Genomic DNA, 24,195 nt, shown 5'->3' with positions numbered 1-24,195 from the left:
GGGGGCAGAGGGAGGCGGTCTGGAAGGAGCAGCACCATCTCTGAGGGTCCCCAGATCCCCAAACCGATGGGCTAGTCACAAACGTGTCTCACCAGCAGCCGCACAGGAGGACCATTTGCCATCTAGAGTGGAAAATGATGAACATTTAGCAAAAGGCTTGCACCGGGGTGCAGGGAAAGCAAGACTCCAGGCAGCGCCAGCCCCTCCCCCTGGGGAATGGAAGCAGCCCGGTGTGAAATATTCTTGCCCAAAGTCAGCAGCCCAGTGTTCTGGGTGCCACGTGCCTCTACAGGTCAGATTCTCAGCAGAGCTGGCCCAGGGTCTGGGAGTGAAGAAAACCTTGGGTATTTGCGGGAGACCTGGAAAGGGTGGGGTTCATCCAGGACCCCAGAAGGGGCAAGCTTGTCTATTAAGAGCCGGTGGGGAAAAGGGTGAGAGGGTACCTCCTGGTCCTGGGAACGGGTGCTTGACTCAGCAGAGACCAAGGCAGGGCTGAGGGACATCCCTCTGGGCCTGGGGGGAGGCAAGAGAGATGGGAGCTGAGGAAGAAGGAGTGGGGAAGGAAAGTGGGGAGAGGGGGAGGGACGTGGAAGAGTGTAGCCAAGGTGAAGAAAGAGGAGGAAAAAGAGAAGGAAGGAAAAAGAGGTTGGGGGAGGGGAAGGAGGGAGGTGAGCAGGGGCGCGGAGGAGGAGGAGGGAGGAGGAAGAAAGGGGCGGGGCCAGGGGAGGGAAGGGAAGGGGGAGGGGAAGGGAAGAGAAAAGGGAGGAGGGGGGAAGGGAGGGGAGCGGAGGAGGGGCCTGCGCGCCCTCGGTTCCCGCGCCGGCCTCCGCGCCCTCGCGCGCCGCAGCATCTCCGCCACCAACGCTGCCGCCGGGCCTCCTCGCCGCCCCTTCCCCGGCCTGGCCGCCTCCCGCCGCCGCCTCCGCCGCCGCCATTCCTGGCGCCCTAGCTCGCCCGGCCGGGAGCAGCCGCGGTCAGGACGCGCGCTCCAGGTAAGCGGCCGGGCTGTGCTGGAGGGAGGGCGCGCGGGGCCCGGCAGGTGCGCTGGGGACGGCCTGGACACTCCGGGGAGCCCCCACTCAACGCCCCTAGCCTCCTCCCCGGACCCTCGGAGCCCCCCCTGAACCCCTGCAGGAGCCCCTTTCCGGGACTCCCCGGATCCTTGGACTCCTTCCTGGATCCCCCCGGAACCCTCCCGTGTCGTCTCCCGGAGACACCTACCCGGAGCCCTCCCTGGACCCCTTCAATCCCCTGGACCCCTCTGCGATCCCTCCCCGGCCTTCTCCCGTTCCTGGGCGCCTCCCCAGTTTACTGCGCGCAGGTGGCTCCTCTGGGCGAGGGGGAGCGGGGGCGCGCTGCAGACCCTGGCCAGGGAGGGGGCGGCGCGCTCGGCCAGGGCCCGCCGTGCCCGGCGTGCCCAGTCCGGCCCCGCCAGGTCAGGCCCCGCTCTGGCCAGCCCGGACTCCGGCCGGGCCCCCGCGGGCTTCTATTTTGGTCGCGGAGGCAGCGGCCTCGGTGTACCGGACTCGGCGCCGCGCACTCAGACAGGTGGGGCAGGTCGGGCCGCTGCGGTCTGGTCGCCGCCTGGGAAGGAGTGCTCTGCAGGCCTCGGTTTCCTTTAGGGTTTTGGCTGCATTATTCTAGAACAGCCCAGGAGAACCACAAGCCTTAGCCTGGGCTGCACCTGTTGCAGCCGCCTGGTGAGCTGCAAGGGGCTGGCTCCACTGGGGTTATGCCAGTAAAAACATGTAAAGGAGGGTTGAGCTCGTGGTTGTCCTCTTTATTTATCTGGCTTAGTATTTTGGGGGGCAGGTGGGGGTGGGTGGGTGAATGGGACTCTGTATGTGGGCAGTTTGCCTCAAATGAGGCCTGGTGTTGAGGGCTGGGTCCTGCTTTCTGGAACGTTTGCCATGTGAAGTTGCTTTGCTTTTGTTTTGAAAACCTCACTCTGTGTTGAGCACATCCCAGGCTCGTGGGTGGCCAGGTCCTCAGAGGCCAAGCTGGACGTGGGGCCTGGGGCCAAGCATCTCACCCTGCTGTTCTGAGCCTTTACAAATTCGCCAGGCGCCACTGAACGGAAGTTTTCTTTCCTGGGGGTGAAGTGACACCGGCGGCCTGTCACCTCATATGTGTCCTAGGCCTGGGGCCTGCCTGCTGGCTGCCCAGGAGAGGTTATTTGGGAATGTTTACTGTGTCCCAGAAACAGGCAGCTCTGGCCAGTGCAGGGGCAGGATTCTGGTAGTGATGATAATGCCCTGATTGTCGTTTTGGCAGTTGGTGTCTGTATATATCATGTCTTGGTAGTCGTCAGCCGGAAGAAGAAAGCATGCAGGCTCTGCATACCCACTAGGAAAGCTGGGGTGGGAGGGTGAGGGACGCACTGGCCTGTTTCTGTGAGCAAAGACTGCCCTCCCAGAAGGCCAGACCTTCAGACTGAGAAAATTGTACCTGGTACACTCAGTAAGTCAAACAAAGCAGTGAAAACACATCACCAGTGCCAGGAGCAGCCCTGCGGTCCCAGGAGGGTGGGCTCTTAGGAGTTGGTAGACAGAGGAACTCAGTGGCTGTATTTCAGAGTGCAAATAGGCAAAGGCCATCATGCGGAGGCAGAACCCCAGCTGCCATGCCGGCCCAAGCTCTTGCAGCACAGTGAAAGGCAGGGGATCCACCTCCTGACAGGCACACCCAGAGTCTGCTGAAAATGCAGCCTTGCACAGACCCTTCCCTGAGCACCCGGGGTCCTGGGCAATGGCCTGTTCTGGGCTGAAGTGTGGAATGCAAGACCAGTGACCATGTTGCACTTGCTGTCCAGTGGATCTGGGGCCAGGGAGGTGTCCTTGGTGACATCATCCACTTGTGGACAGTCCTCCCCGTGTGGACCGCTGGAGGCAGTTGCTCTCTAGAGCTGCCTTCCCCACACCAAGCAGTGTGTCTAGGCCAAAGCTTGGGAGCGCATGCTAATAGCTGGCTTTGAGCGGGGAGGGACCGGGCGATGCTGCCAGCACAGCAGCAAAATCAATAATGCATTGCAAAGATCAATGGTTTTCTGTATCTTCTGTGCTTCTGGATTGAGCCTGTGCAAGCGTCTGCCTCTCTTGGTTCCATTTCTGGTGGGGAGGGAGCAGTGGGTGGGTCTAGGAGAGTGGTTGCAGATTCTCCTCTTGACCCCTTAGAGCCAGAGCTCAGGGGAGGACCCATGGAGGTAAAACTTGCTGTGTGAAAATATAGAAATAAACATGCCATTGGCCGACCATCGAGCTTAGTTGCTGAGAGAAAGGCTGCTGTCTGTTGTTCCCAACCAAGGCAATGATTTCTTCCCTGAACTTGGACAATTCCAGGAAGAAGACTCACAGGTGAGAAGGGAAGAGACAGAGGCACCTGGGGTGGGTCCTCTCTTCCCTGGGCCATGGTCCGCCCTGGGCTTGGCAGATGCAGCATCCACAGCCCTGCCTATGGCATCCCCATCACCATGACCATTGCCATCCAAGGTCTAGGGCTGTCCTGGATGTCTAAGGGTATCACCCAAGAGCTGCGCTTGTAGAGCAGGCTCCCCTGCACACAACAGGGAGAGGTTTACTGGGGACTTTGCTGTCGAGAGATGACAAGGGAAAGCAGAGATTTATTAGGAGGAGCTATCTGCTGATTCAGTCAGGTGGAGAAGGTGCGCCAGGGCCTTCCCTGAAAGCTGGGTGGTGTTTTTGGCACACTAATTAAGGTGATCCTTGGGATAAGCAAATTGCTTTGCTGCTTGTGGCTCACTTTCCAGCTTTTGTGACTCTCCCTGAGTGAATTTGCATTTGCCTGGGGGTGTCACGGCAGGGGCCCCAGCTTTCTACTGCCTTGCTGTGGTTATCCCTGGGGAATGAACAACAGTCCGAGGGTGCAGAACCCCAAAACCACCTTCCCACAACACCTGTGCAAGCCTCAGCGGGGGGGGGGGGGGGAGGGGGGGGTGCAGGCAGTGTCTTGTTATTTGGTCCAGAAGTTTCAGCTGCTGCCCATGAAAGCAATGACTGCATCCGTATCCTGGACTGCATCTAAGTGGCACCCCGAGATTTCTGGCTTTGATCAAAGCCTGACCCAGAGCTCTCACTTGGCTCAGCACTTGATCCAAGAATCACTCCTTTGAAAATGAGGCTATTGATGTGTCTCATGGACTTTTGTGGAGTGAAAGACAATTTTAAGAAATTCCTTAATTACAGCGTTGTGGTTATGTTAGAATAATCGTTACCCTTTAGCCATAGATACTGAGTGTTGGTAGATGAAATGATGTTTGGGATCTGCCTCAGATTAGTGTGGGGTGGGGAAGCAGAGGGGATGAGGAGGGATGGGATTGTCTGAGTGGACAGTTGGGGGTCTGGATGAGAGTACCTAGATTCTTTGTTCTGTTCTGGTTACTTCCATGCACTTTCAAAATTCTTCATCATAAAAAGTTAATAATGATCAGAGATCTCCAATTCCCCTCTTAAAACATGCCATTGGATCTTTTACTTCATGATGACACCATTGAAAGGTTTACTTTAAAAAATGTGCCAATGCATTAGGTAGAAACATTGTTCCTTAGTGTAGACTATAGAGAATGTGCACTTTCCATGCAGCAATGCGGACGCTTAGCACGGAAGCCCGTCTGGAAGGACACAAACCTGGTATTCAGCAGATCATCATGGAGCCGCCTGTGTGGACCTGGGTGCCAGATGCTGCCCCAGGCTCTAGGGACATAGCCCCAACTGAAAGCAGCACTCCATAGTTAGCAAAGGGTGGGGCTTGTGTACACGTGAGTGTGTGTGTAAGTGTGCAGTGGGAGTGTGTGTTGGGGGAGGAGAGGGAAGAGGAAGAGGGAACCTAAACTTTCCTCTCATTGTACTTACGTATGATTTGTTTCTGTTACAAAAGAATTATTTTTGTAATTACAAAATGAATTTTTAAAAAGTGGCCTCCATTAGGTCATATACTTTCCTCTGGCATTTTAAATAGAATTTGATTTGTGGAAACTGATGTTTGTACACATCTTAATAACAGATAGATTGGCTTCCATGAGGCAGTCAGTGAATCAGTAGTTATTGACCCTCTGAGTATGTGCTTTGTGGGCTATGAAGGATAGAAATCAATGCACTACTTTCAGCATTAGGGGGGACAAGACGAAGACCCTGACAATTAAACAATAGTACAGTCCAGCGACAGAAGGGCCAGCCTTACCCTCAGTACCGAAACGAAGGCTGAGTCTAGTCGGGAGCCTGCGCCGGGTGAGTCCCCGTTGCCAGTTGGCTAACCTGGACCTGGGGCTTGTTCAGGCATTTTCTGCGGTGCCTTTGTTTTCTCTTTACATTTAGTGGAGGATATGTTAAGTAACCTAAAGCTATAGCAAAAACGTAAAAGTAGTGCGTGATGCAGAGAAGTCTACAAAGTGAAAAGTACAAGTTGCTTAGAATTCTGATAGTTTTTGTATTTTCCAGGTCTGTTGCAAGAAACTAGAGTTGCTTGGGCAGCCAGCATGTGATCTGCCTTGATGTAGAGTTCGGGTGCTTGTTGGGCTCTCTGATTTGTATGTGTGTTTTGATTTTGTTTGGAAGGATAGAACGTTTCTCGTTAGGCCTGCAGTTGCTCCACTTGGTTCTCACTGGGAAGCGAGCATTAGTTTGCTGTTGTTTCTGACCGGCATGTCCCATGTGCTGTGAGGGCACAGCTGGGTGCTGCAGCTGGGCTGTGGCGGGGCTGTGAGCCCTGGCCCATCCTCAGGGGCTGAGGGTCCTGGCACATGTTCATCCTGGGAGCCGCCTGCCTTCTCGCCTGCGCAGAACTACCCCGTGGGCGGATGCACATTCTCTCCCCCCATCTGGATCACACTTGTCCTGTACAGTCCCCTCCTTCTGAGGGCCCACAAAGAGCTGAGGCATCTGGGGGAGTCACAGTGCCGGCACCTCTGGGCCCTGGCAGGTGATGCTACTGTGTCTTAGGTTCCAGATGTGAAGGAACTGCTTACCTTTCAGGGCCCTCCCACCTCTTGAACCTGTTCGCTTCAGGAAGTTTCACTGCTTCCCCAGAAAACATGTATTGAATGCTAGTGATGGCTGGGGGCTGCTGGGGATATGGTCAAGTGGAGGGAGATGGGAGCTAATGAGAGGGGAGATAGATAGTTCCAGGTCTAGGTGCTCAAGGGGCCAGCGGTTTGTTGAGGGGTGGTTGTTATTTAAAATCAGATGGCCCCCGTGCCCTGATGAGCCCTAGATGTGGGGGAGATGAGGAATGGTAAGGGGACACTTAGGCACACATGAGCAATGGCAGGAGGGCGGTGCGGGTGGGCCTTGCAGGAGCTTGGCAGCCTGCTCAAGGTGGGAGGCAGGCCGATTCCAGGCTTTCTGCCAACAGGACTGTGATGGGTCCCATGAGGGCTGTTGCAGCAAGAGAGGGGTCCAGGATGACCCAAGGGTCTTGGATTGGGCATTGGAAGGGTGAAGTTGCCATCACCCTGAGACCGAGGTCTTCAGGGGAGCAGTTGTGAGGATTCAGAGGGATGGTGCGGCTCTCAAGATAGTCCAGGTGAGAATCCTACTGAAGTGTCCCAGTGCAGGTGAGGAGGAGGAAGCTGGAGAAAGGGGTCTAGAGTTTGGGGGAGTGCTCTGGGCTGGGACCCTAATCTTGGCAATATATTGTAGCTGTAGAGGTGACATTATGAAAGCTGGGAGTTTGGATGAGACCACTAGGGAGTCGGGGCAGATGGAGAAGAGAAGTCCGAGGACTGAGCCTGGGACAAGAAACCAAGAAGGTGCAGCCAGCCAGGTAGGGGAAGAGCCAGAGGGGCCTGGGGGTGTCCTGGAGGCCACATGCAGCTTGTGTGAGAGGGAGGGTGACAGTGGAGGTCACAAAGATGAGGACCGAGGACAACTTGGGGTTTATCCATGTGGTCCAGGGTGGCGGGCTGAAGTGTAGGGTGAGTTTCTGAGAGAAGGAAGGAGGGGAGTTTGAGACAGCAGGAGCCTATAGCTTTTTTGAGAATTTTGCTGCTGTGAAGGGGAGTGGGGAAGTGGAGGGGGTCATGGGCAAATGGGGCTGAGGGAGGCCTGCTTGGAAGGTTTGCATCCTGAAAGGAAGGGTGGAACAGAGCTGGAGGAAGCCCTGAGGTGGGCGGGAGGGGCAGAGGCTGGCTGGGGCCACCCCGTCGGTGAAGGGTCCCCACGAGCTGCTGTTGACTCTCGATGTGTGCGGTGCCTCCTCTTGGCCCAGGGTGCACAGAAGCATGAGGCTGTCCCTTCGCTGGTGGACTGTGAGCATTTTCCTCATGACCTTCATGAGCGGTGGCATCATCTCCAGGCAGGGATGGCCTGCATTTTGCCCGCAGCACTGACTCTCACTTCCACACAGATTGAACACTGGAGGAATGGGAGAGTGCATCTCTGAGACTGGTCCCTGCACCACTGGCATTGCACCCCTGGGAAATGCAGAGTCTCCTTAGCATCCGGAACTGTGGGGTGGGACCCACCATCTTGTTTTAACAGGCTTCCCAGAGCCTTCTGAATTGCTGCTCTAAGACGAAGGCCTGCACTTGGGAGTGGGTGGGACTGGCCCATGGGGAGACAGTGGTGGTCCCCAGGTTGGATGCACCTTAGGCTCGGGGTGCTTTCCACACGGAGTCCCACTAGAAGCGATATTGTCTTACTCAGTTTTATTGGCATGAATTATGACAAAGTATATTCACTTGAAGTGCACAGTTAACTGAGTTTTGAAACGTGTATAGCATACAACGGACACCGTAATCAGGATATAGACCAGGATTTGGTAAGCTTTGGCCGTGCAGGTCAAGTGCTCTGGGCCCATTTATTTTGGAATCATCTGTGGCTGCCTTTAAGCTATTACAGCAGAGGTGAGCAGTTGCCACAGAGACCAAAAGGCCCTGAGAACCCCCCCACATTTCCCTGTTGCCCCTTTTCAGCCCCCTCTTCCTGGCAGTCCCTGACCTGCATAGATTAGATTATTACAGCTTGGATTTATTTCTCCAATACTTTCAAAGTAGGAGGATATGTTTGACAGTTGCTCCTAGACTTGTGATGGGATTACATCCTAATAATAAACCCATCATTAAGTTGAAGATATCTTCCTAAGTCAAAATGTGTTTGATACACCTGACCTGTCCAACAGCATAGCTTAGGCTAGCCCGCCTTCAACGTGCACTGAACACTTACATTAGCCTACAGTTGGGCTGGGTCATTTAACACAAAGCCCTTTTTATAATAAAGTGTTGAATATCTTATATAATTTATTGAATGCTGCACTGACAGTGAAAAACAGAATGGTTGTGTGGATACTAGCGGTACCGTTTCTACTGGATTCGAATGGCTCTCACACCATTGTAAAGTCGAAAAATCATAAATGAGACCATTGTGCATGGGGGACCATCTGCATAATCTTTGTGTCCAGCCCCTTTCACTCCGCACAATGTTTTTGAGGTTCTTACATGTTGCTGTGCATGCCAGCACTTCATGTCTTTTTATTGCTGAATAGTTGGTGGACGTTTGGATTGTTTCCTCTTCTGGGTTATTGTGAATAAAAGTGCTATGACCTACAACTCAACAACAAAGACAGCTGGTTAAAACATGGGTAACTGTGTCAGCAACAGTGATAGACAAATGGAAAATAAACCTGGGAGAAGGTGCTTAACATCATTAGCTGTTAGGGAAATGTGAATCAAAGCCACAGTGAGGTACCACCTCGAACCCTACTAGAATGGCTTTAATTAAAAAAAAGGGGGCGGGTAACAAGTGTAGGTGAGGTGATGGAGAAATTAGAACCCTCAAAGATTCCAGATAGAAATGTAAAATGGTGTAGCTGTTTTGGAAAAACTTTGGAGATTCCTCAAAAAGTTACAAAATTACCATATGACCTAGCAGCCCCACTCCTAGGTGTATACTGAAAGGAATTAAAAGCAGGGACTCATAGAAACTTGAACGTGGCTGTTCATAGTGGCACCATTCCACTAGCCGAAAGACAAGCAACCCAGACGTCCAGCAGTGGTTGAATGGGTAAGCTAAATGTGGCATGTTCATCCATGGCCTATGATTCAGCTATAAAAAGGGATGAAGCACTGATACATATTACAATGTGGATTAAACTCAAAAACATTGTTCTAAGGGAAGGTAGCCAGGCACAGATTAATAGTTGCGTGTTGTGTTATTCCATTTATATGAAATGTTGAGGATAGGCAAATCTTTCCAGACAGAAAACACATTAGTGGTTCATGTAATGTATTATATTATTCCATTATATGAAATGTTCAGAATAGGCAAATCTTTCTAGACAGAAAGCACATTTCAGGGGCTGGGGATGTGGGGGATGGAAATGAAGACTTAATATGCATGGGGGTTCCTTTTGAGGTCCTGGAACTAGATATAGTGGTAATGGTTACATAACATTTTGAATGTACTAAATGCTACTGGATTATACTCTTTAAAATGGTAAATTTTATCTCATGACTATTTTACCACAATAAAAGATGATACAAGAAATGCTGTGAGCATTCATAGGCAAACCTTAGCGTGGACATATGTTTTTATTTGTCCTGCGTAACTACCTACAAGTGGAATTACAGGGTTTCGTGGTAAGTAGATGTTTAACTTGATTTAAAAACTGGCAAACTGCTTTCCAAAGCAGTTGTATCATTTTACGTTCCCACTGCTAACGTATGAGAGTTGCAGTTGGTTCACATCCGTGCCAACACTTGCCGTTGTCAGTCTTTTTAATTTTAGCTATTCTAGTGGAAATGTGGTAGTGCTGTATCCGTGCAGTTTTGGTTGAGCATCTTTTCATGTGCTTATTAGCTATTTGTGTATATTCTTTTGTGAAGTGTCTGTTTAGATCCTTTGATTACTTTTTAATTGTGTTATGTCTTCTTATATATGAGTTATAAGTGTTCTTTACATATTCTTGATTCAAATATTTGTATTGCAAATATTTTCTCTCAGCCTATGGCATGCCCTTGTATTTTATTAGTTATATCTTTCAATGGGCAGACTTTCTGGTTTTAAGTTGTTTTAATGGTTTGTGCTTTTTGTGCCCTATTTAAGAAATCTTTGTCTGACCCATAGTGATAAAGACTTTCTGTGTTCTCTTCTGAAAATGTGGTAATTGTAGCTTTTGTGTTTAGGTCTGCAATCCATTTCGACTGGACGCTGTGGCTCATACCTGTAATCCCAACGCTTTGGGAGGCCAAGGCAAGTGGATCATCTGAGGTCAGGAGTTTGAGACCGGCCTGGCCAACATGGTGAAACCCTGCCTTTACTAAAAATACAAAAATTACCCGGGTGTGGTGGTGCACGTCTTTACTCCCAGATACCGAATGTTAAATCATTCTTGCAATTCTGTAGACCCAGCTACTTGGGAGCCTGCAGCAGGAGAATCACTTGAACATGGTAGATGGAGGTTGCAATGAGTCAAGATTGCGCCACTGCACTCCAGCCTGGGCAACAGAGCGAGACTCAAAAAAAAAATCTGCGATTTTCGAGTTAATTTTTAATGGAGAGGATGAAAGATTCATTGTTTTGCATGTGGACATCCAGTTGTTCCAACACCATTTGTTTTAAAAACAACAAGAAGAAGCCTATTCTTTCTGCAGTGAATTATGTTGGTACCGTTTGTAAAGTAATTGGCCATATCTGTGTGCCTTTGTTTCTGGATTCTGTTCTGTTCCATTATGGCTTATTCCCCATAGGTCCCAGTGCCACCTGTCTCTGTAGTAAATCCTGAAGTCAGGTGGCATGACAATTTTGCTTCATTTTCAAAATTGTAGTGTCAGTTCCAGATCCTTTGCATTTTCACATATACTTAAGATCAGTTTGTCAGTTTCTGTAGAAAGCCTGCCTGGATTTTGACTGGAATTGTATACTCCTTAGGTCAATTTCGGAAAAGAAACCATTGTAATAATATTCGGTCCCTTGACCAGTGAGCATGGAATCTCCCTCTATCTATTTTCATCTTCCTTAATTTCTTTTAGCAGTGTTTTGTAGTTGTGAGTGTACAGGTCTTGCACATGTTTTATCAGATTTACTCATAAGTAGTTCATATTATTATTCATGGATTTAAAAAATTTTATTTTCCAGTTGTTACTTGCGACGTATAGAAATACGATTGATTTTTTAATATTTTTGTTTATCCTGTGAACTTTGCTAAGTCTCTATTTTTGTCACTATTATAGAAATATAATTGATTTTTTTAATATTTTTTTGTTGATCCTGTGAACTTTGCCAGGTCGCTGTTTAAGTAGCTTTTTTTGTAGTCTCTTAAGATCTTCCATGTAGATAATTCTGATGGTTATGAATAAAGACCGGTGTTTTTCTTTCCAGTTAGAATCCTTTTTACTTCTTTTTCTTCTTTTTTTCACTTCTGGGACCCTCAGTACAAGGGTTACTAGAAGTGGTAAAAGTAGGCATTCTTGCCTGTTCCCAGTCTTAGGAAGGAAGAATTTCAAGTTTTCTGTTGTTGTTGATGTTAGATAAAGATATGAAGTGCATTTTACAAGGCGGTGGTAGTTTTCTGATTTTCTGAGAGCTTTCGTCATAAGTAGGTGTTGAATTTCCTCATGTACTTTCTCTGTATCTGTTGAGATGATCATATGGTTTTCCATTTTTTGTTTGTAAATATGGCGAATTACACTGGTTCACTTTTGAATGTTAAATCATCCTTGCATTCCTGGCAGAGATCCCACTTGGTCATGATGTATCATCTTTTTATATATTGCTGAATTTGATTTGCTACAATTTCATTAAGGATATTTGTAGCTATATCATGAGGAATGTTGTTTTCTTTTCTGGTACTGTCTTTGGTTTTGGTATCAAAAAAAAAAAAAAGACTTAATAGAGAAAAAGTAAACTTTGCCCCACACAATGATTTGGGAAATAGTTCCTCTTATTATTTTTGAATAGTCTGTGTAGGGTTGGGATTTTCTGTCTCTCTCCCCCCTCCCCTCCCCTCCCCTCCCCTCTCCTCTCCTCTCCTTCCCTCCCCTCTCCTCTCCTCTCCTTCCCTCCCCTCTCCTCTCCCTCCTCTCCTCCCCTCTCCTCCCCTCCTCTCCCCTCCCCTCTCCTCCCCTCCTCTCCCTTCCTCCCTTCCTCCCTTCCACAAGGTCTCACTGTGTCGTCCAGGCTGGAGTGCAGAGCTATGATCATAGCTCACTGCAGCCTCAACTTCCTGGGCTCAAGTGATCCTGCTGCCTCAGCCTCCTGAGTAGCTGGCATTACAAGCATGTACCTCCATGCCTGGCTAATTTTTTTGAATTTTAGTAGAGACAGGGTCTCACTGTGATTCCCAGGCTGCCCTTGAATTCCTGAGCTCAAGCCATCTTCCCTCCTTGGCCTTCCAAAGCGCTGAGATTGCAGGTGTGAGCCACTGTACCCAGCCTTTCTGGGGTTTTCTTTATGGAGAGGCTTTTAATTATGAATTCAATTCCTTAACATAGGACTATTAAGATTTTCTATTTCTGTTTGAGTCAGTTGTGGTCATTTGTGTGATTTATTGAGCTATAATTTTATATGGAGTGAAATCTATCCTATTAAATGAACCATTCTGTGAGTTTTGGTTAATGCATGTGGTTTCGGTAAATATAACCATCATCAAGTCAAGGTTTGAAAAATTTTCACAATTCTAAAAATTCTCTTGTGTGCCCCTTTGTAGTCAGCTTCCTTACCCCAGACCTGGCAACCACTGACCTGTTTTCCACCCCTCTAGACTTTTCCAGCATTTCATATAGAAGTTATACAGTTTGTAGGCTTCGAGTCTGGCTTTCACTCAGCATAATTGTGCAGGTATTTGAGCAGTAAATAAAGCGATCAGATCTATGTCTCAGGAGTAACTCTGGCATTTCACAGTGATGACTTGGAAAGACGAGGATTGGAGACAACGGGAAGAAGTTATGGGACGAGAATGCTAGATGATGTTCATGGTGGCCTTGTTATAAATGATATGCTGAATGCTTTCTATACGTCTCATGGAATTTGCACCACAGTCCTGTAAGACTGGGTCAGTTCTTCCCTCTCGTTCACAGGTGAGAACAGGGAGAATAAGAATGTTATTCTCGAAACGGCTCGGCCAAGACGTGGTAAAGCCAGGAGTTGTGATTTGACGCTCCTCACTGAGGTGCGGCATCTAATGCACGCACCAAGAGGTGGCAGTTGGTTAGTGTTTTAAAGATTTTAAAGGCTCATGTACCCTTTGACCGTTGGAGTCTGAATGTGCTAGAAATTTAGTTTATTTGAAGAATCATGAATGTTAAGAAGGATTTATTGAAAAGGGTGTTTCTCAGTGTTTATTAATTAATTTCTCAGTGTTTATTAATAGAGAGAGAGAGAAAATCCAGATATAACCTGGGCAGCTACCGACAGTGAAATGGTTAGGCAGGAGGTGCCATAGTAACACTGGCCACTCTTTAAAAATCTAGTGTAAAATATGCCTAATGAGATGAGAAGTCAGCATAATACAACATGTGCTAAGAACAGTTCGTGAACCAACATGCACAGCCAGGACTTATAATTGCCTAGAAAGCACTAGACTGTGTCCAAAATGCGAGTCAGATGTTTCGTTGGTGACGTGCCTTCTGTTCCCTCCTTGGTGCTTGTCTCCGTTTCTCTGATTTTCTGCAACAATACTTGTTATAGAAATCACAAAGGAGAAATACAAAGGAAAAGGTTGAAACATGTAGCTCAAGAACACACACACACACACATTCACACACACACTACATACTACACACACACCCCACCACCATGCACCCAGTACACACACGTCAAACAACACACACGTCACACCACACACCCCATATCACACACTACACGCATGCCCCCCATACCGCACGCCCAGTATACACACATTACACACACACACCAATATATCCACATACCTACCACGCAATACATCCACACACCACACACCACAGCACACACACCCCCATACCACACACTACACACATACCTGCACACCATACACACATAATACACAACACATCCATACACCACATCACAGTCCACACACACCCACCACACTACATACACACATCACACCCACACACACTACATATACACTGCATATATACACTACACTTCGCACCATGCACACCCCATACCAAACACTACACACATACCCCCCATGTACACACACACCATACACATACCTCCCCACCCCACACACCTAGTACACATACCACACACACTACACACACCCACCATGCAGTACATACACATACCATGCCACACACACACACATGCAACACGCACTGTACACATACACACCACACACACCACACATCAGACCCCATACATAACACCACACAGTCATGCTGCAGGTGTTACAGTGCATACCGCACACACACGCACCCCGCATGCATCGGGGTCTTGAGAGCCTTGCAGACTTCTAGACTGGCCATGTGTGCCTCATTGCCAGAGCAGGCGGGTGCTTTGTAGGTTATTCTGCTCCTAAAGGGCACGCAGGCAGTGAAGCTGGCCCTCCCAGATGCTGTGCAACCACAGGTGGGCCTGCAAGGCAGGGTGGCTATAGAGCCCTTTTCAGGGCTCTGGTTCCTTCCACGCCTGCCACACTGTGCTCGGCCTCAGTGGGGCCTGCGCCTGGCCCTCAGTGGTTGCTGGGGGACTGTGGGATTATTAAATGAGATGACTCCTGTAATATCCCTTCTTGCCCATGTTTGAACTGAGATGCATGTGGAGTTCAGGGTGATGTTTGCAAGCAAGCCTCAGAGAGATTTCAGTGCATGGGCAATATTGCTAAAACATTTTTTATTACAATGCAAAAACTTCCTGACCATCAGGAAGCCTGGCTGTGAATGTCTTATGCCTGGCTGCCTTCAGACACTGACAGTGACCCACATTCATTTTATATTGTGAGGCAGGACACGCGCGCGCCCGTGTGCACGCACACACACACACACACACATTGCACACACATGCATACATGCCACTAAAAGTTTTGCTCACAACAGCTACCCTTAACTATCTGTGATACCCTCTGATATTTTTATTCGATAGCATTTGTTGAAAAACTCTTTGCAGCCCCCAGGCTGAGAAATACTGACCCCCATGTAACATCTGGCCCTATGTGTGACTGCATGGAAATTAAACATTTTAGTATGATGTCAATATGTGTGCACTGTGTATTATTATCTTATTTCCCACATTGGCTGACATTGACCGTGTACTCCTCTACCGCTTGATTTTCCTCTCGGTGAGATTTCTGTGGCTGGGCATGCCTTAGAGCCTTCAGCACAGTGCCTACCCCAGGGCCTGGTGTTGGACCGTAAGCCTGAGAACAACAGGGCAGGGAAACTGGGTCAAAGCAAAGCTCTTGAGAAGGCGGAATTGGATATCTGGCTCGTCTTTGGATGCTGAGGGCAGTGGCTTGGGTTTCAAATGTGGAATCCTGCAAAGCCGCCCAGCTCCCTTGGTCTTGCCTGTAAGCAGCGGCTGCCTCCTAGATGTTTTGTGGGGCTGAGGCAGGGACCTGCCATCCTTATATTCCAAATCCATCCACAAGAGCACGGTTGGAGCAGGGCTTGTTTTTGCCGGCTTGGCAAAATCAGAGAGGTGGTGAGAAGGCAATTTTTTAAAATAGACACCAGTTGCTACAGGACCTGGAAACAAGCTTTGGGGAGATGCAGACTCCATTTGTTTACAAGTAACCATTCTGTGACTCCAGCCAGTAGGTACAGGTTTTACTTCAACTGGAAGAGAGTGTTATTTAATAATTAGCAGATTTAGGCCGGGCGCGGTGGCTCATGCCTGTAATCCCAGCACTTTGGGAGGCCGAGGCGGGTGGATCACGAGGTCAAGAGATCGAGACCATCCCGGTCAACATGCTGAAACCCCGTCTCTACTAAAAATACAAAAATTCAGCCGGGCATGGTGACGCGTGCCTGTAATCCCAGCTACTCAGGAGGCTGAGGCAGGAGAATTGCCTGAACCCAGGAGGCGGAGGTTGCGGTGAGCCGAGATCGCGCCATTGCACTTCAGCCTGGGTGACAAGAGCAAAACTCCGTCTCAAAAAAAAAAAAAAAAAAAAATTAGCAGATTTAGGACTGCAGAAGGGATACATGGCTTAGCACAGATGAGGTGTCTCCTGGTGGAAATGAAGGACCCCTGAGAACGCAGACACACTCTCTCCCCTTTTTCTTTTCTCAGTGAGGAGATCATGCTCAGGCCACAGTGCCATTCTCCATATAAATGGTGGTGTCTTCTGGAGACTTCCACTGAGACGTCTTGTGTCAGGAGTACCATGAAGCCTTTTCCAGCGCTTATGTTGTAGTTACTAAAGATGGAAAAACACTTTGCCAAGCCCTGCCTTATTCATGAACTGTGTCATGCCAGGAGTCTGTCCCTCCTGGTGTCACCCTCCCCAAACTGCTGGGCCAGGGGCCCTCTCCTTGTTGCTGGAGGAGGCAGAGCATGGCTTCTGCTGCACAGGAGACATTTGCTACGGTGCAGTTATCCTGAGCTTGGCAGGGCCTTCTGCTGTCTGGGGCTGAGAATGGCTGGGAGGCTTCCCTGAGGATCCGAGCTGTTGCTGATGCCTGTGTAAATCCTAATGAGTGTGGCCCGTGCTGTTCTTGGCGCTGTGACCCTTCCAAGTGCCTGTCTGATCAGAGCTGACATGAAGAGCAGATTCCATGGTTTGAGTCTGTGGCCTACATGGTCATCAGAGTGATGCAGGTGTGGCCCACTTGCTGGCCTTGCTGGTGCACATTCTCTGTGGACGTGTCCAGGAGGGCAGCAGGACACAGCCAGCCCGCGGATGGTGGACATTGCAAGTGCTGTGACCCATGTGAGCTGGTTGGTTCACAGCTGGCTTCACTGCCCTCTTCCTGGAGCAGCTAGGTCAGCCCCGCGGCCCACTGCTTTACAGTGGATCCCCTCGCTCGTCTGGGCGGTGACCCCTCTCCCTGCTTCCTTTCCTCTCTTGGAGTCAAGGGAAGGTTATCCGCAGGAAGCAGCAGCGGCGAAGCCCTCTTGCCAGGTTTGATCTCTGTTTTCATCTTTCCGTCTCCTCCTTCTGCAGTGAGATATTTGCAGAATTTACTGTGAAGCACACCTAGCCTCAGTGTGCAGCCCTTGAATATTCACAAATGGAGCCAGCCGTGCGATGCCTGGGAAGAGGGGCAGAGCACAGCGGCCGTGGGCCCCTGCTCACCACTCCCTGGCTGATCACAGCACTGGTTAATATTGGCTGGCTTGACTGTGTGCCTTGCATTCTGTAGCATGTCTTCGTGTGTGTCACTCAGCATCCGTCTGTGACATTTGGCTTGCGCTCACCTAGGGCCTTCTCCTCTTGCTTTGCCACCTCGTATTCCGGTGTGTGTGTCTGCCACAATTTAGGCACATTTATATCCACCACGGGCGTCTGGGCTGTCTGCTCAGCTGCTAGTTTGGAGCTGTTGGGAATGAGACTTGGAACGTCCTTGAGCACAGGCTGTGTTTTACCTTTTATTCTCCTTTCAGGAAACCAGGGGCCCTCTGGTTCTTATGGCTCCATTTCCTGGGGCAGGTCTGGCCTCCGTGGTGGCATCTGTGGTTTAATTTCATCTCAGACCTTGCACGTGGCACCCTGTTCCCAGACCTACTCTGAACCCTCCCCTCTGAGAAGGAGTCCCTGAACCAGCTCCTTCCTGCTGCTTGCTGCTGGGTGCCACCTCCCTTGCTGGGCCCTTGGGGGTCTTTCCAGCCGTGCCCTCTGTGCATCCTGCCCCACCTCTACCTGCCCCCCCAGGCCAGGTGGGCACCTCCCTGTCATTCCTAATGTGGTGTTTCTCAGGTTTGCAGTTTCTGTCTCTGGCTGCACAGGGTCTGCCAGTCAGTCTGCTGCCATCCACCCCTCAGAAAGCGTGCAGTGCCTGCCTAGTGTGTGCCAGGTTCTGGGATGGCGGTGAGACATCGGGGGTTGGAGGAGAATGGACAGGACATGTTACTTTTAGCAGGAGAAGGATGTGTGGGTGTATTGATAGGGGATACAGGGGCTTTGAGGGGATCTTGAGGGTGGAGTTGTCCAACGAGGACAGGCCTGAGGTGTTGATGTCACAAACACTGAGTTAGAACTCAGAGCAAGTAGGAAACAGCTGGTGGCTGAGCTGGGAGAAAAGCTGTAGTTGTTTTTAAAACATGGTGGCAATATCACTGTTGCTGTCACTGAGATGCAGCGTATCTGTCCCCTTGCTGTGGATCTGGGTTACCTCCTGACTGCCTTGATTGGTGGAATGTGGTGGGTGTGAGGCTGAGTGACCCCCCAGTGTGGCTTCCTCATTGTTCACCAGGATGCTGTCTCTGGGAGCCCTGTGATGCCAAGGAATTGGCCCTTTGGCAGCCATGCTGTAAGGAAGCCCAAGCTCCACAGACTGCCATCGGGGCTTCAGTGGGCAGCCTTGGTATTCAGTCCCTTCCACTCAGGGCTCTCATATATGAGGGGACAGGCCTTCAAGGACTGTAGCCCTTGGTAGTTAGGTGTGTCAGCTTCGGTGTCCTTGGACATTGGAGCAGAGATAAGCCGACCCTGGACGGGGCCCACTGAGGCTCCTTACAGAATTGCAGTGTAGTAACATGCCGCAGGCTGCTGAGTTCAGGGTACCGTGCAACACAGCAGCAGTGACGGAAACAAAAATGGTGCCTGCCCAAGGTAGGGAAGGAAGGGCCCTGCGGTGGGGTGGGGGATGAGGGGCCTAGGACTCAGGTTTTGGGTGGGACAGTGGAGTATGAACAAGGGAAAGACCCCTAAAAAAGGGTACAGTGAAGATGATTCATTTCATCTCATCCCACACATTTTCAGTCTGTATATTGTGGGCTGTCTTGCTTTCCCTGTAAACGAACCTTGAAGGAAACATAATCCTTTTTCATAGGAGCACAGAGGACACAGGGATGAATCTCTTGTAGCTGCCCATAAAAAGTACCACAAACTGGGTGATTTCCAACAAGAGAAATTTGTTCTCCTAGTTGTGGAGGTCGGAAGTAAAAATCAAGGTGTCAGCAGGGCCGTGTTCCCCCAAGGCTCTAGGGGGGCCTCCTTCCTCCTCTTCCCACTTGTGTTTCCCCAGTGTCCCTTGCTTGTACATCGCTCCAGTCTTTGCTCCAACATCACATGGCCTCTGCATCTCTGTCTTCCCCTCTGAGTGTATCTATAAGGACACTGGTCCCTGGATTCAGGGCCCACCCGGATAACCCAGCGAGATCTCATCTTATGATTCTTAATTACATCTGGAAAGACCCTTTTAGCAAACAAGATCACATCTTCAATCTGTTAGAGCACACAAGAAGGCGACTGAAATACTGCGTGGCTGGGCTGGTGGCCCTGGTGGGTGGAGACGGGGCTGGCAGGCTTTCACCTTCTCCAGGATATATTTCAGCAGGGCTTTATCAGCAGGAAAATGGAAACCACGGCTGCTTTTTGCCTTTGTGGGAAGCTATAGAAATAAGAGTACAGTGGAAACTCTCTGCTTTGTAAAATAGCTTCATGTTGACTCAGAGGGGAAACAGGAAAGGTGCCTTCTATCTTTTTTATGCGAATTTTTCTCTCTGTTGGTGGGGACTTTGCTTTTAAGGAGTGTTTCTACAAGAATATTTGTTGGATATTTAGTGAGAACCGGAAGTAAGATGTGCTGACTAACTTTTCCATTATTTTAAATGCCATTTTTATCTCTCAGAGACAGAAAGCAAAGAGCGAAAGCTTTCATTGTGCTGGGTGAACGCCATTAACAACCAGCCTTTCTGAGTGTTTTTCTCTGCCATTTTCCTATACACACACACCCGTGAATGCATAAGTACACACACATCAGGCCGGGCACCGTGACTCACACCTGTAATCCCAGCACTTTGTGAGGCTGAGCTGGGCAGATCACGAGGTTAAGAGATCGAGACCATCCTGGCCAACATGGTGAAACTCCGTCTCTACTAAATAAAAAATTAACTGCGTGGTGGCATGAGCCTGTAGTCCCAGCTACTCGGGAGGCTGAGGCAGGAGAATCTGTTGAATCCAAGAGGCGGAGGTTGCAGTGAGCAGAGATCGCAGCACTGTACTCCAGCCTGGTGACAGAATCCATCTTAAAAAAAAAAAGGTACACACACATCCGTAGAGGGGTGTTTCCCCAAAGCCACGGTCATACCATGTGTACCTTGCTTTATTTGCTCACCACTGTGTCATAGAAGTGCATGTTCTACAGTGTGCTGGAAAGCCCTGTGTACCCTTATGTGTGCCGTGTGCGCCTGGGGCCTTCAATGGAAGTCTCTGCAGTCTGCCACACCCTTGATTGCTTTTCCTGGTGAATATTACTGTTATCAGCGCATCAGTCAGCAGGACATGTGATGGCCCCTGTGAATGATGGAGCCCAGAAAAAGAAATTGGCAGGTTTGTAGTATGTTCCAGAATAGCAGTGCACAGCACGCTGGAGGTCTGCATTCTGGGAGAGCTTCTTGGATTTAGGAGTGTCTTCTTATTAGGAGGCTTACTGAACTTATTTTACGGAAGTCTTAGTTGTATTTTTAGTCAAAAGATGAGACTCAATCCCACTCTCCTCCGTGCCTTCAGCTTATCTAAAGTGAAATGGCCCGGGCAAGAATTTGACATGGTGCCACAGTGGTGTGGTGTATTTCTCTGGGGTCCCATATGTTGGCTCTCCTATCCCTGGACAGGTTAGCCCAGTATCCCAGCCAGATACTGTGTATGTGCCCAGATTCTTCACAGGCGTGAATTTTTGTTGGTGCCACGTGCTCATGGGGGCTGCCTTCCACAGTCAGACTCTGCTCTGAAGTAGGGGTTGTGGGCATCTCTGGAGCCAGGCATGGTACCTTTGCCATGTTCTGATTGATTGTGTTGGTCAGGGTTCTGCAGAGAAATGGAACTAACCCGTGTGTGTGTGTGTGTGTGTGTGTGTGTGTGTGTGTACACATTACAAGGAAATGGCTTACGTGGTTGTGGAGATGCAAGTCTGAAATATACAGCAGGCTGGAGACCCAGAGAAGAGTTGCAACTCGACGGAAGGCTGTCTGGAGGCAGAACTTCCTGCTTCTCTCCTTGGGGGGGGTCGGTCTGTGCTATTCATGCCTTCAACGGATTGGATGAGGCCCACCCTCACTGCAGAGGGTCTCTCTTTTAAATGTTGATCTCATTAAAAAGTAGTACCTCCACAGAAGTACCAAGAGTAACGATTGGCCAAATGTCTGGGTACTGCGGCCCAGCCAAGTGGACATGTGACATCAGCCATCACACTGGTCAGTGCTCCCCAGTGCATGGGCCCTGTGGTGGGCTGTGTTTTATAAACAAGTGTGGGCCCTAAGTAAGATGCGTGAGCTTGCTCAAGATGTATAGTACGAAGGTGTTGTCCTGCTCCCAGAAGCCTGCCCCAGAGCAGGCAGGGCTTGCCACCCTTGCTCAGAGGTCATCAGGCCAGTGTAAGATGGCTGAAGGTTGGCACTTCTCACATTCTAATGGCACCGGGAGTGAGGTCTGAGGCTTATGCAAGCTGCACTCTCACCTCAGCTGACCTTCTGCTTCTTAGGATGGTTGCTTCCGTCCAGTCACCACTGGCCCCATATTTAAGCATGAGTAATATCTTAGGTGCCTCTGGAGATGATTCCTGTTGTCCTTTTTCCAAAAACTGCTTCATTTTCCTGTCAAAATGTGGCCCACTTGGACATGCTAGAGGCATTTATTAGCAGAAAGCCTTGGAGCTCTGCCTCCCTGATATTTTCTTTTTCTGGGAAAAAAAATATTTGTGCAAGCCGTGGTCTTGTCATCGTTTCCCGCCCTCTGTGAGCCTGCTGACATTGGCCTGCTGTGCTCTTACCAGACCTGTGTGCCATCCTGTGAATTCGGCCATAAACAGTCACGGTGAGGCAGGAGAAACAGCCTGGTGGTCCAGGGCGGGCTTGGTCTGGACTGGGTAGGAGCTGCCCAGTGGATCAGTAGGGGAACGCTGAGGGGTGCCAGCTCCAGGACTGGTAAAGTTGGCTCTTCCCTTCCTTTTCCATCAGATGCAATGTTGGAGTGAATGAATGATGGATGGGTGAATGAGAGAGAGTGGAGCTGGTCACAGAGGTAGGAAGGACTCAGGTCACTGGCCGTGTGGTGGGAGTTGGGGGCTGAACCCGTGCCAAGGCAGTGACCCTGGGACCCGTCCTAGTCTGGTTGGGCTGGCAGGAGTGGGTGTTTGTTTCTGGGACTAGTGGTCGGTATGTGTCCTGTTCCCTGCTTCTCGCTGGCTGAGGCTCAGAGGTGACACCACCAGGATCTAGGGACCCAGCAAGTCCCTCTGGCTCTCAGGTGGGTGGGGGAATGGGTCTCAGCACCACATACTTTCAGGCCCCTGGGAGTTCCTGCCCAGCCCCTGTGACATAAGCCACGTCTTTCCTGGCAGCAGGGTGGCCTCCAGGTTGTGGCCAGTCTCCCCTGGCTGCAGGTTCTTTTCTCATCCTGCACCTCCACCCTTTCCCCCAGGAGAACCTCCTCCAGGGTGGGGCTGGAGCTGGAGAGAAAGAGGGATCTGGTGATCACATGGTGTCAGCCAGGGCAGCTGTGAAACCCTGCCTGTACCCCCAGGTACCCTCCTCAGGTTCTAAAGCCAGAGCTCCTGCTCTCAGAAGTGCTTTCTGGGACTTTTCAGGATGGGACACCGGGGGCCTCTGCAGCAGGGAACCCTTTTGCAGGGGCCGACAGTCACAGATTTGAGAGCAGAGTGTTCGGTCTTGACCCCAGCCCAGGCTTTCCATAGGAACGTGATGGTGTGGCAAATAATCTGTCTGGTTTTTTCACCTTCTTTGAGGGACACATGTCTGTCAGGCACAAGAGGCTTGGGGGACAGTGGCTAAATATTTCATGGCTTAGCTCTTGTCCTCGTCCAGGATGAGCTTGAAAACTGTAATGAAGTGTACACATTGAGAAAACAAAAACCACCTGCGGTTCTGAAGCTAAGTTGGGTTCTGTAGGCGAGTTTTAGCGCTTCTGCTCATAGAGAGAGAAACACTCATGTAAAGGCAGTTTATGCCGGCTGCCTAGCTGCTGCTTTCTTCTGTGTACACAAAGGAACATGGCTAGAAATGAAGAACATGGAGGCATGTGGGTCTGTTTATATTTTATTTGTCCAATGTAATCTTTGTGATGTTCTTATTTGGATTCGAATGCTAGTGATTTCTAAACTCAACCACAAACACAGGGTTTAAATGAAGGTTAATTACGGCTAAAATGCTTGCGATGCACAGGGCTGGGTAAATGAGTCAGGCTGTGTTTATCTTCGGAGTTTTTTGGTGCCAGGTGTCTAGAAGCAGCAGTTTGCATTTCAGCATCTTTGGAGGGAAGGTTCTTGGCTACCAAAAGGGGAGGCAGGAGGACTTGAGCTCAGAACTTGGTGCCATGTGTCTGCAGAGTGGCTGGAACTCCTTTGGGCTGGGATGGAGACCGTGAAGGCAGCCCTCGGGGGACCCAGAGTGCTGCTGTGGGCACGGTACCCCTTCTTTCTACCCCACTTTGCTGGGAGATGCCTGGGGACGACCTGAGAAAGGGGACTCAAACTTGTCACTGACTGACCAGCCTGAAGGCTCTGAGCCCTCTGACTGTATGCCTTCTCTTCTTTCTTCTATTTGTTTTTCGGTTTTTTTTTTTTTTTTTTTTTTTTTTTTTTTTGAGGTGGAGTGCATTTCCCAGGCTGCAATTTCAACGTCCTGGGCTCAAGCAGCCCTCCCACCTCCTGAGGCTCTGGGTCCCGAGTAGCTGGACCACTCCTGGCTACTTTTAAAATTTTTTTATAGAGATGGGGTCTCACTATGTTGCCTAGGCTGGTCTCAAACCCCTGGGCTTAAGCACTGCTCTCACCACCGCTTCCCAAAATGCAGCTGACCTGGTGTATACCCGAGCCGGCATGCACCTCAGCCTGTGTGCAGCTGAGCCGGCGTGCACCTCAGCCTGTGTGCAGCTGAGCCGGTGCGCACCCGAGCCGGCGTGCACCTCAGCCTGTGTGCAGCTGAGCCGGCGTGCACCCGAGCCGGCGTGCACCTCAGCCTGTGTGCAGCTGAGCCGGCGTGCACCCGAGCCGGCGTGCACCTCAGCCTGTGTGCAGCTGAGCCGGCGTGCACCCGAGCCGGCGTGCACCTCAGCCTGTGTGCAGCTGAGCCGGCGTGCACCCGAGCCGGCGTGCACCTCAGCCTGTGTGCAGCTGAGCCGGCGTGCACCCGAGCCGGC

The 24,195-nt window shown here is 50.2% G+C and overlaps 1 protein-coding gene across 6 annotated transcripts in view; it reads left to right on the top strand.

Annotated features, from left to right (window-relative positions):
- Positions 1–850: 850 nt before the first annotated feature.
- SEMA4D (semaphorin 4D) overlaps positions 851–24,195 on the top strand; it is a 127,636-nt gene continuing 104,291 nt past the window's right edge. For 4 of the 6 annotated variants that reach the window (XM_032260419.1, XM_032260421.1, XM_032260416.1 and 1 more), the window contains exon 1: positions 851–992. The gene's annotated coding sequence lies outside the window, so the exon portion shown is untranslated. The remainder of the gene's footprint in view (positions 993–24,195) is intronic. The other 2 variants (XM_032260426.1, XM_032260425.1) reach the window with 1 other exon arrangement.

The sequence above is a fragment of the Sapajus apella genome, unplaced genomic scaffold (assembly GCF_009761245.1).
Source record: "Sapajus apella isolate SASKATOON/1434 unplaced genomic scaffold, GSC_monkey_1.0 scaffold118, whole genome shotgun sequence".
NCBI classification, from domain to species: domain Eukaryota; kingdom Metazoa; phylum Chordata; class Mammalia; order Primates; family Cebidae; genus Sapajus; species Sapajus apella.
This window is presented reverse-complemented; position numbering and strand designations above follow the sequence as displayed.